Source organism: Prosopis cineraria, unplaced genomic scaffold (assembly GCF_029017545.1).
Source record: "Prosopis cineraria cultivar Desert tree isolate PC_DT_omini unplaced genomic scaffold, ASM2901754v1 PC2, whole genome shotgun sequence".
Lineage (NCBI taxonomy): Eukaryota > Viridiplantae > Streptophyta > Magnoliopsida > Fabales > Fabaceae > Prosopis > Prosopis cineraria.
The window spans coordinates 27,046,673-27,058,049 of record NW_026555333.1 but is presented as its reverse complement, the minus strand read 5'-3'; the positions used below and the strand labels follow the sequence as shown (position 1 = coordinate 27,058,049).

Sequence of the window (11,377 nt, the reverse complement as noted above, 5' to 3'; positions counted from 1 at the left end):
CTTTTGATTTCAACTGTTTCATCTTGTGCTTTAAAAAGTGCTTTGACACAAAATAAGAAACGGTCTCTCCAATGCATAAATGGTTGGGAATCCACATTCTCATCATCTTTGATAAAATCAAGTCCACCACAGAGACATTCATAAACTGCTCTACCGTAATTCTTAACAAATAACCCCAATTTTGGTTTAATAGTACATCCCAATAAGGGACGGCCATACTTGTTCAATTTATCTCTCTCAACTTGGATGCTGTGAGGCAGACCTTGGAAAGATTTAGTATAAGAAGGAGGGATTTGCAAATCCTCTAGATGTAGAGCGTGCAAGGCCTTGAACACAAATACATTATCCATAATAGAAGTAAACATATTAGTAACAGAACCTTCTTCAAAAATGTCTAAGGGTTAAGCTACATAAGTAATATATTAATTGTCTTCTCCAGTAACGAGCTCGATGTGGTAGTATCATCCTTTGTAATGATCAAGACTGGTAAGCCCATCAGTCCACACAGTTGTCCATGTACTAGTAGAAGATTCAGTAGCTACCGCAGCACCTGCTTCTTCAAGAAAAACTCTAGGTTGAGGAGTTACTCAAAATGCTGCCAAGATATCACTATCTTTAGTTTCATATTCAGGAGTATAATAAGTCAATTTATAATCTTTAACACCAGCTTTAAACTAAACACTTGCTTTAGTCATTGTTTATGGTGACATAAATCCCTCCCTACAAATCATGAATTAAGAATTCTCGCAACAACAAGGTCTACTCGACATGACTTAGGAGTTAATGAAACCTTTCATAAGAATCTTTCACAAAATTATCACCTAATATTATCGTATCAATTAATCAGAATGGTTCGTTATTAAACCACAATATTTGATTTGTCAAATACATCATTATTATATACTGTTTCATATGTATGGCGTAACCCAATCCTTGTTTTTTTTTCAAATTTATAATCTCTTGTAGTTTATCCCCTTTTTTTTTAATAGAAAAACGTAAATAATAAGAAATTCACTCTTGATAGTGATATATGTTGTATATGTAAATCCTAGATGTGAAAATATGCAAAATTCGACCACAAAAAGAAAGAATATAGGTAAAAAAAATATGTTTGGTATAAATCGTATGCTGAAATAAGGGCTAATGAGATAGAAAAACAAAATCGTAAATAAAGTTCAGGTTCAAATTCCATAGATAATATAGAAGTTATTGTCTATATTGATAGACAAATGAAAGACTTTCTAGAGATTTCATCCACTTGATATTTTGAAAATGAGTTAGTTGAACTTGAGAATTCACTCATTGAAATTGAAAAATTGAATAAGTAAACAATTGAATTGGTTAGATCGTACTAATAAAATCCAGTACTAACTCCCATTTCTTATTGAATTCTTAGTGAATTAACTGATCAACTTGCTCTATTATCAAACACTTATTTTGGATTTCTAAATTTTTTGCAAAAAAATTAATATATTTTATTATGAGAATAAATCCTCCTACTTCTGGTCTTAAGGTTTCTGCATTTGAAAAAAAACCTAGCACATATCGCTCAAATAATTAGTCCGGTACTAGATATAGCTTTTCCACTAGGGAAGATGCCTAATATTTACAACACTCTGGTAGTTGAAGGTTGGGAAACTATTGGTCAACAAATTAATGTGACTTGTAAAGTACAACAATTATTTGGAAATAATCAAGTTAGAGCTGTAGCTATGAGTGCTACAGATAGTCTAATGAAAGGAATGGAATTGATTGACACGGGAGCTCCTCTAAGTGTTCCATTCGGCGGAGTAACTATAAGATGAATTTTCAATGTGCTTGGAGAAACTATTGATAATTTAAGTCCTATAGATACTCACACAGCATCTCCTATTCATAGATCCGCACTTGCCTTTATACAGTTAGATACAAAATTATCCATTTTTGAAACAAGAATTAAAGTAGTAGATCTTTTAGCTCCTTATCACCGTGGAGGAAAAAATAAGACTTTTTGGTAGAGCTGGGGTGGGTAAAACAGTACTCATTATGGAATTGATCAATAACATTGCCAAAGCTCATGCAGGTGTATTCATATTTGGGGGAGTAAGTGAACGTACTCATGAGGGAAATGATCTTTACATGGAAATGAAAGAATCAAGAGTACTTAATAAACAAAATATTGCAGAATCAAAAGTGGCTCTAGTCTACAGTTAAATGAATGAACTACCTGAAGCTCGTATGAGAGTTGGTTTAATTGCCCTAAATATGGCGAAATATTTTTGAGATGTCAATGAACAAGACGTACTTCTATTTATCGACAATATCTTCTGATTTGTCCAAGCAGGATTTGAAATATCCGCCTCATTGGGTCAAATGCCTTCTGTTGTGGGTTATCAACCCACCCTTAGTACCAAAATGGGTTCTTTATAAGAAAGAACTACTTCTACTAAAGAAGGGTCTATAACTTCTATTCAAGCAGTTTATGTACCTTCAGACGATTTGACCGATCTTGTTCCTGCCACGTCATTTACCTATTTAGATGCTACTACCATACTGTCAAGAGGATTGGCTGCTAAAGGTATCTATCTAGCAGTAGATCCTTTAGATTCAATGTCAACTATGCTACAACCTCAGATCATTGGCGAAGAACACTATGAAACTGCCTAAAGAGTTAAACAAACTTTACAACATTACAAAGAACTTCAGGACATTATGGCTATCCTTAGGTTAGACAAATTATCCAAAGAGGATCTCTTAACCATAGCAAGAGCACTAAAAATTGAGCATTTCTTATCACAACCTTTTTTCATAACAGAAGTATTTACTGGTTCACCAGGGAAATATATTGGTCTAGCAGAAACAATTAGAGGGTTTAAATTGATTCTTTTTGGAGAATTAGATGGTATTCCTGAATAGGCCTTTTATTTGGTAGGTAACATCAATGAAGCTATTGTGAAGGCTATGAACTTAGAAATGGAGAGCAAATTGAAGAAATGACCTTAAATCTTTATGTACTGACCCCAAATCGAATTGTTTGGGATTCAGAAGTAAAGAAAATTATTTTATCTACTAATAGTGGACAAATTGGAGTATTATCAAATCACGTGCCTATTGCCACAGTTGTAGATATCGATATTTTGAGAATACGCCTTATATGGAAAATGGGTAACGATGGCTCTGATGGGCAGTTTTGGTAGAATAGGCAATAATGAGATCACTATTTTAGTAAATGATGTAAAGAAGGGTAGGGACATTGATCCACAAGAAGCTCAGCAAACTCTTGAAATAGCATAAGCTAACTTGAGTAAAGCTAAAGGCAAGAGACAAACAATTGAGGCAAATCTAGCTCTCAGACGAGGTAAGACACGAGTAGAGGCTATCAATATTATTTCATAACAAGTTGGTGCATACGAATAAAATAATAAAAAATCCAAATAGGTTATATAAATAGAGATTTTTTTGTACAGCCTATTTGGATTTCTGTTAATTGAATAGAATCAAATAGAGCAATTGAATTTTAATGCAATGAAAGAAAATTCAAAAAATGAATAAATAAGATGGAAAAGTACAAAATCAATAAAAGAAAAAGGTGAGTAAAAAAATTATTAGATACCCATTGACTTTGGGAGCTAAAAAGTTCTATCTATACCTACTATTGGATTTGAACCAATGACTCCCCCCATATGAAAGCAATACTCTAACCACTAAGTTAACTAGGTCATTTATTATTCTAAAGAAAAACAAGTAGGACCTATCATATCGATGGATTATAAATGGAATATTACTTATAAGCAATACCAATCAAAGAGATTAGATCATGTAATATTCATCTTGACAATAAATTCTCTACATAATATGATAAAATATGTATAAAAAATACAAGGGCTATAGCTCAGTTAGGTAGAGCACCTTGTTTACACGCACACCAATGTTTTTTCAGAGGAGTCCATCATGTAATCAAAAGAATTGATCTTATTAAGAAATCAATGTTTTACTCTATAACTTTTAGGGAACAAAACAAGAGAACAAAGGGTTTGGTATGATTAGAGTGTAAATTTAATTTAGACAAAAAATAAAACCCATCATTAATTTGAGATTTTGAGATATTGATAAGGTAAACACCTAGTCTATTCAATGCTAGGCATAATGAGTATAGGGACCTTAAAAAATTCTCTTTTCGTCTTTTCTTATGAACATTAAGGTGTATGAAGTTTCCTATTTTATTCTTTAATTTAATTTAAGAAGGTTGATAAAGACTCTATTTAACTTAAGTTGATTCAGGCCAGAAGCAAACCTTCGTCAATATAACCCTTCTTTGAAACACTTTAGTAGTGCTCTTGGATTGGAATAAAAACCAAATCAAATCATATAAAGCCATCTCCTTATCTTTCTCTTTCTGTCAAGAAAAAAGATAGTCGATTAACTGATCTTTTTATTAGTTAATGAAAAAGCCCAATGCAAAAAAGATGCACGTTGGGTTTGTAAAGCAATTCAAATCATTTTGATAATAATAAGTTTAATCTGTTTTACTGAGAAGGCCTATTGTTTCAGTCCATATAGCCTTAATATTCCTACTAATACTACTAATGTTTCTATTTACTTATTTACTTTTATTAATACTACTAAATAATTAAATATTAGTAGTAGTCTAAATTCTTTCTTATACTTATAATAGATAATATCTTAACTTAAATAGATTATCTCACTTTTCTATAGGTTATATATTCACTTATGCAGCTTTCTTGATTGCTTTGACATCAGGTAAATTTGGTTAATTCTTTATTGTATCCATGAAAATATCATTTCTTTCTATAGAGAAGGGGGGCCGCCTTTTTATATTTCTACATCTAAGATCTGAATTCTATCATTGATAGTAATAGGAAATGAAGCATTATGGCAAGGAAAAGTTTGATTCAGAGGGAGAAGAAGAGGCAAAAACTAGAACAAAAATATCATTTGATTCATCAATCCTCAAAAAAAGAAATAAGCAAAGTTTCATCGTCAAGTGATAAATGGGAAATTCATGGAAAGCTACAATCACTACTGTATAATAGTGCACCTACATGTCTTCATCAACATTGTTTTTTGACCAGCAGACTAAGAGCTAATTATCGAGATTTTAGGTTATCTGGACACATACTTCATGAAATGGTTCATGAATGCTTGTTGCCCGATGCAACAAGATTAAGTTGGTAAGGATGAAAAATTCTCTTCATTTTCTATTCATTTTTGTGATCATCGATCATAAGAGGGTCCCTTTACCATTCTGTATAAATAGGTTATTCTATTTGTATAGATATGGTGGAGGGGCACTTTCAATCCTTGTTTGTCTATTAGTTCTTAAATCTTCTCTTTATTGTGGGGTAGAGCAACTTGGTAGCTCGTAAGGATCATAACCTTGAGGTCATAGGTTCAAATCCCGTCTCCGCAACATTTTTTGACAAAAAAAGGAGGTTTGATTTAATTAACTAGAAATTAATTAAAAATGAATTCCTTTTTTTCTTTTGAGGTTCAAGGAGAAGGAGGAGGAGGATACACTATACTATCAGAGTCAACTCTATTTAATCCCTTATACTATTAAATACATAAATAGGGGACGCGGGGCGAATAGCAGGAATCGAACCCGCATCTTTTCTTTAGCAAAGAGAAATTTTACCATTCAACTATATCCGCATTTTTATCATCCTTGATACATTATATATAGATTATATTTGGGCAGAGCTGAGTCTGATACTCTGTTAGGGGTAATTTGAAATTAAAAAAATAGGAATTCTATATTCTATATTTATCTATCTATATCTAGAAAATTGTATAAGTAATAAGTAATTAAGTGACCAATAAGGAATCAAATTGTATTGTATATAAAATTTAGATATATAAATATTCTATTTATATAATAATATATATTATATATTTCTATATAATTATATATATTTCAATAATAAAATAATAATAAATTCTATTTAATTATTGCTATTGTTTATTTTTTTTAGTTTTACAATATAAGATATAAGATTTTTCTAGAAGTTCGACCCTTCCCTATAATTTTTTTAGTTTTCTTTATTTGAATTTTGGGGACTCATATTCCATTTTAATGTGTCTCACAATTAGAAAAAATTTGGGGGAGGGTTCATTTCACTTTTAAATCTAGAACAAATAGGTTCAAGAGATGAGAGAATTAAGAATACCTATTAGAAAGACTAATCCAATCCATAATGATGAACCAAAAAATACAGCATTTTTGTTACTCAACCAACCATTAGGAGAAGCAAATACAACAGGTACACCAATCAGTAAAATTGATGAAGTAGCAATTAATGCAAAAACAGGCAATTGGAAAGCAATAGTCATGTTTCTAATCCTCTAATTTACCAACAAAAGAACTATGCCATTTGATCCCCTTATCAAACCATTTGATCCCTTTATCAAAAAAAAAATTTGTAATAAAAAAATGTATCATTATCATAGAGGGTTTTACCATGAATGACTTATTACCACCCCTTTTCGAGCATGGATCAAGGGTAGTTTTTTTTCCTTGACAAAAGGGCATGCTGAATCCTGTATGTATATATATACAGATAGAAAAATAGATCCATAGTAGATATCTTTTCGATATATAGGAAGGGTATTAATTCATATGATCATGTTTTATTCGGTGGAATAACGATAAAATAGAAATAATCTTTTGCAGAGATGGCTGAGTGGTTGACAGCTTCGATCTTGAAAATCGGTATAGTTCAAAACAAAGAACTGTCAAGGGTTTAAATCCCTCTCTCTCCTTTTGCTTAGCGAATAGATTTGTTTATTTTATTAGTTTTAGTTGGCTCATTTGATTTTCTAAAAGGGAATGGCTTGGCTATACCACCACTTAGCCGAGCCTAAAAACAAAAAGATTAGATATAAATGAGTTGAAAAGAGATGAAAAGGGAATACTTTTTTTAATATGACTTGCTCCACTCAACCTAACATTTATGCTAAGATCAAAATGATTCCTATTTCAAGAATTGGATCTCATATCTCAATTAAGAGGAGTCATGAAAAGAACAGGTTCAAAATCCCAATCAATGCCTTTTTCAAATCTCGCTGTAGCTGCACGAGCTCTTCCCGCATGCCATAAATGACCTACAAAAAAGAAGAATCCTAAAACTAAATGAGAGGTAGCTAACCAACTTGTAGGAGATACATAATTGACAGTATTGATCTCTGTAGCTACGCCACCCACAGAATTTAAGGAACTTAAAGGAGCATGAGTCATATACTCCGCGAAGTGACATTCTTGCCAAGGCTATATGTCTTTTTTAGTCTACTCAAGTTCAAACCATTAGGACCCCTTAGAGGTTCTAATCAAGGAGCACGTAGATCCTAAAAACACATAGTTTCTCCCCCAAAAATAACTTCTCTAGTCAGGGAATGCATTAGATATTTACCTAAACTTGTAGGTCCTTAAGCAAATCTTATGTTAGTCCCAAGACATTGGTCTCTAACAAGAAAAGTAAATGCTTGAGCTTCAAAAGCTTTTAGTCTAGTAGGCCCGTAAAACTTACTAGGATAAGCAGTATTATTAAACCAGACAAAGCAACAAGCAATAAAGCTAAAAATAGATAAAGCACCTAAACTATGAGATAAGTAAGCTTCTCCAAACCATACAAGTGCACAGTGAGCCAATGCAAAAGGTTTAGTTAAGATATGCCAGATTTTACCAAGTATACAAATGGAACCTAACTATACATGTCCTCCAATTATATCTTCCAAATCGTCTACACTAACAATCCACCCTTCTCATCCAAAAGGTGATTTTAGTAAATAACCAAATATAATACTTAGACTAAGGGTTAAGTTAGTAATTTTTCTTACATCTCCATCCCCTAGAGCTTAAGTTTCATATACACCCCCAAAATAAAGAGCCTTAAATACTAAAAGAAAAGCACCTATACCTAACAAGATTAAGTTAATACCTGAAATTGTGGTCATTTTATTTCTATCTTTCCATACATAACCAAAGAATGGAAATGATTCTTCAAGAGTCTCAGGTCCTAGAATGGGATAGAAACATTTTTACCCACTTTTATTTATTAACTAGGGCCCTTTTATTAATGATTTATCACCATCAAGTACACACATTGCATTAGATTTGGAATTTTGCCTTTTCTAGGTTCAGTGCATTAGGGGTATTTTGGTCTAAAAAATAAAATTTTAAGAACATTTACAAGAAAAATTGACAAAGTGCATTTTATGTCCATTTGATAAGTGGTAAAATAATATTTTTAAAATTTATTTTATTTTAGGAGTAATTAAATAAAAAAGTTAACACTTTCTTAAGTGTCTTAGTTTGACCTAGTTTTCAGTTTGCCTTTGTATGAAAATTTTTATATAATTTTGTGCAGCCTAAAACTTGGTTAATTTCATAAATTCTCCCTTCTAATTATGAATTAATTCTGTACATTAATTATATTTTATTATATCACATGCCATTTAATTGTATTATGTGATTTATATGATATAGGTGGCATGTGACTTGTGCTTCAATTGAGCAATTGAAGTCAACACTCATTGATGTCAATGGCTAAGCATTTGCACGTGATTTATGCTATGTTTGGGATATTAAATCAGCTTAAATGATGTGGATGACACATGAGAAATTACACACACATTGGAATCATCTACCAACCAATAGGAGGTTGCCATCTTGCAAGTATGACAAGGCTCCCATTTTTATTTAATTTCTTTTCTATTTTTTAATTAAGCTTCAGCTGATAGGAAACACTTAAGAGCACATCCATTCAGCCCCAATGGAGATCCAACACTCATCTCATTCATCTTCTACATTTTCTCTCTCTTGTTCATAGTGTTCTTCATTTTCTAGCACCTAAACCTCCATTTTCAGCCACTAAACCTCCATAAAAACTCATACCATTCTTCTCCTCTCTTCATTTTCATTCCATCTCTTCCATTTTCACATATTTTCATCATTCAAGAGCTATGGAGTTTGGCCTTTATAAGCAATTGCTAGGGTTCTTGAATATGATAAAGATTGGATAATTTCTTTGGTGGAATCCTTGAGATAAAGATAGAGGATGAGTCTTGAGCCTCAAATTGGCTAAATTTTTTTGTTTCCTATCCTCTTCTCTTTTTACCAGATGGTTAGATTTCTTAATCTAGGGTTTAATTATCTTAGCTTGTAAATTCTAATTTGAATGTGATATTGATATAAAGAGAGAGAATTGTTTCATATAATTTCTTCCTTGGGCAGCCATGATTGAATTTTGCTATTCTTTGTTTGGCACATAATCTTGTGTTTTCAATTAGTGAATTATTTATATTAATATTGCATAATCTTGTGGTGTTAATGCTTGTGTTGTTAAGTAGCTTGGCATAATCTTGTGGTTGCTCACATTATTATTTTTACTATGGCTATTAAGAGGAGATTTTGAGTGAATCACTTAGCTAATTTCTTCACCAATCGGTTAATTGAAATAGGGACTTTAATCTATGACCTAGGAAAGTTAGTTAATTTGGTTAATTGGCTTAGGATAATTTTCTTAAATCATGACAGCTTTAGTCAAGAGAAAAGGGAAGCTTAACTTAGCCTAATCATGAGAAGATAATGAGTCCAAAATCAACTGATCTCTAGGGTTCCATTATTATGAAAAGGGAAGTACATTTCAATCACTTTATTTAGCATTTTAATCATTTGGTAGTTAGTTTACATAATTAGATAACTAAATTCCTACAACTTTGGGTGATTTATTTCACTAGATAACTTTTAATTTAGACTAAGACCATTCCTTAGGAGATGACCTAGGGTTGGCCCTATACTGCATTAAGGTTATGTTTAGTTTAATTTTAAGGATAAGTGACTAAATCCCTTTTAAATTTTTGGCGCCGTTGTCGGGGAGTGGTTTAGGTTTAATTCTAATGTTGTTTAGTGCTTAATTTACATTTTTAGTGTTTCTAAAATTTTTTTTGAAAAAATATAAAAATTTTTGTTTTGTGTTTTGTTTAGTATTTTTGTGTGTTTTAAGTGTTTCTGTCCTATTTTTGAAAAAGAAAAATAAATTAGTGCAATTTTCGTTAGTTAGGGGTAGAGCTAAAAATACTCTATTTCTAGTGTCTCTATCTGAAATTGAAAAATTAACTGGGAACAAGTCTGAGGGAATTTGAGCTTGAAATTTATTTCATTAAAAGCTCTATATCTTGTGTTTCTCATAAAAGTTTCAGGGGAATTGCTCATGTGGATTGGCTATTAGAAAATTCACAAGTTCACTATCTCTAGAGAGCCTACTGTGTGAATTCCAGAATTGCCAAAGCTTCTTGATTGAACATTTCTAACTCTCTTTCTACTTGTTTGGTATTCTTTTTCATTTTTTTTCTTTTCATTTTGATTGTTGTTGAGTCTAATAAAAAAAAGAAAAAAAATTCTCTTGATTTTTATTTGCTTGCATTTCCACTCATACATATCATTTTGAGCTTCGTAGGTCATTCCATCATTTTGAGCTTGAATTTGTATCATTACTTATGGATATAAATTTTATTGCATTTTATGGCTTGGTTTCATGATCATGATTCATTCCATCATTCATTTGACATGCATTCTCAACCATTTTCGACACCTAACATTGATCATATATCTCATTTTCATAATGAATTTTAATCATATAACTTTAATTGTCCATCCCCATATTATGTTCATTTCCATCCAAGTCACAGTTATGAATTTTCCAATTCCATGAGTTTTGAATCCAATCTAAGCACTCATGTTGAGCATACACCACCCATTGACATTGAGCATCTAGAAAAATTATATGCACAAAGGGGTAAATTTTATTGTGTGCATTGTGAGGCTATCTCCCACTTCTATTATGATTGTCCTATTCTAAAAGGATATAGTAAACCACATGGAGTAGCCCAAGCCCCACAAGAGAGCAATTACATGTTTCAAGTTAAAGATACATAAAAAGTTGCTCATGAAGCTATTGAGAACATAAATACAACTCAAGCCACTCAATCTCTAAAAGAGAAGGAGTCAATCCAACCTTTACTTCAAGAGATAATTTCTCCTATTCCTATTTAGGTTGATTCTTCTTCACATTTGACTTTATCTAATGATGAGCATAATAATTTAAATGATGATGACATAGATGAAGAAATTATAGTTGAATCACTTTGGATATTTGAGCACGAATCATATTGTGAAAAAGTATACCCTTGGGATAAAAACACTTTGAGTTCATATGATAATTATCTTGATTTAAATTCAAATATCATTAAAAGTGTTGACTATTCATTTAGCTTGAATAAAGAAAATGAAATGGATGTTGACAGTGGCGATAATGTATCTTATGTGTTTGAAATTCTAATTCCTTCTTGTGATATTGTTGATAGTGTACATGCACTTATT

At 31.6% G+C, this 11,377-nt stretch overlaps 2 pseudogenes; one reads left to right on the top strand and one right to left on the bottom strand.

Annotated features, from left to right (window-relative positions):
• Window positions 1-223: 223 nt before the first annotated feature.
• On the bottom strand, window positions 224-870 carry LOC129304215 (ribulose bisphosphate carboxylase large chain-like; annotated as a pseudogene).
• A 610-nt stretch (window positions 871-1,480) lies between these two features.
• LOC129303098 (ATP synthase subunit beta, chloroplastic-like) lies at window positions 1,481-3,101 on the top strand (annotated as a pseudogene).
• Window positions 3,102-11,377: the final 8,276 nt, after the last annotated feature.